This window comes from Cyprinus carpio, chromosome B1, assembly GCF_018340385.1.
Source record: "Cyprinus carpio isolate SPL01 chromosome B1, ASM1834038v1, whole genome shotgun sequence".
In the NCBI taxonomy this organism is placed as follows: Eukaryota; Metazoa; Chordata; class Actinopteri; order Cypriniformes; family Cyprinidae; genus Cyprinus; species Cyprinus carpio.
In genome coordinates this window covers 34750751-34752345 of record NC_056597.1, presented here as the reverse complement: position 1 = coordinate 34752345, position 1595 = coordinate 34750751, and positions in this window count along the sequence as shown.

Genomic DNA, 1595 nt, shown 5'->3' with positions numbered 1-1595 from the left:
ACCTTCTTCTTGTTGTATTCATGCCACACCAGACTAATAAGATATATATATTACCATATATAGCTCAAATTATTTTTCTAATGGTGGTTTGTACTGTTTTTTTAACTGGCATATTATTTATAATAGTACAGTAAATAGTTTTTTTTTTTTCTTGCAAACACAAGCACACATCCATTCAAGTATTACTGTATAATATGTTTTTGTTTTTTTTTACAACTCAAACACACACCCAATGAGCAGCACAGATCTTTATGTACATTAGACATTCAGTCAAGTCAATAAGGTGCATTGCTTTACCTGTAGAGAGTATTACATAGTGATTAATAAACAGAGCCACAAATATCATGAATGTGTAGACAGTGCTGATGGTAAAATATAATTACCTGCACAGTATGCTGACAGTTCACAGAGCGGGACTAATCAACTCCATAGACATAATAATTTGCCTGGACAGGCTTTTGACTTTAATGGGGAGTAAGGACCCGTAATAGCAGCAGTAACTGACCAGTCGTAACCGCAGACATCTCGAGTGACGACTCCATCCTGTGTACTGTTGGGTGTCCACCACGAAATCCACATGTGCATCAATAAGTGCCACCAGCTACCATAATGCAACACATGTGTCTGGATGTGATCCGCTCAGGACTGTTAATGCAAGGAGACGATACCAGCCCTCCAGATGACAGGACTGGTCACACCTTCTGACTGAATCATCTTTGTATTATTGCGTGGCTCTCCAGGGTTCATCCAGCACAGTGTAGTTGTAGCATGGGGTCAGGGACAGATTAGCTGTTATGAAAATATTAAGAAGCAATTAACATGTTTCTGAAAAACATGTATTAATAAAATCTGGAAGTGCAGTTGGAAGACACAAATGCATTTATAGCGCATTATTTAGATACCAAAGTGTCTCAGGCAAGAAGAAAAAGACATAGATTGTAACCTAAAAGTAAACACAATAAATACATGTAGCATAGGCTAACAGAAAACAGTCCTTAGAGACTTGTGGCTAACAGTTCGGCTGAACATTATCTCAATTTTATCAAAAATGTTCTTGCAATAACTATAGTAGTAGAACATTTTGTAAATGTAATAAACATGAAAAAAAATAATAAAAAACTTATTGGTCCCCTTTATATTAGGTGGGCCAATAACTACTATTTTACTAATTTTTACTAATTTATAATATTTATACTATTTTTGACTCATTTGATACTATTTATTTAGATTTAAATAATTTGATACAATGCATTTATTGTGTGCATACATGTTTTTACATTGTACATTGCCTTTTTTACATTGTACTTGTAGATAATGCATATAATTCTTCTGTAATTAATTTACTGTAATTGCATTTTTGTAGCTACACTGTTGACCCCATCCCTTACACCAGTGAGGGTCACATCTCGCACTCCAACCACACACACACATCTGTATACAGATAATAAGGTCTTTCATGATCACTAGGAGCGTTCCAATCAGGTGTGAAGTTGGAGCTGGCTGGAGCTAAACCTCTGCAGAGTTTTTTGGCCCTCCAGGAATTGAGTTTGAGACCACTGCCTAAACTTTTACCCACCATTAATCCTACACATACA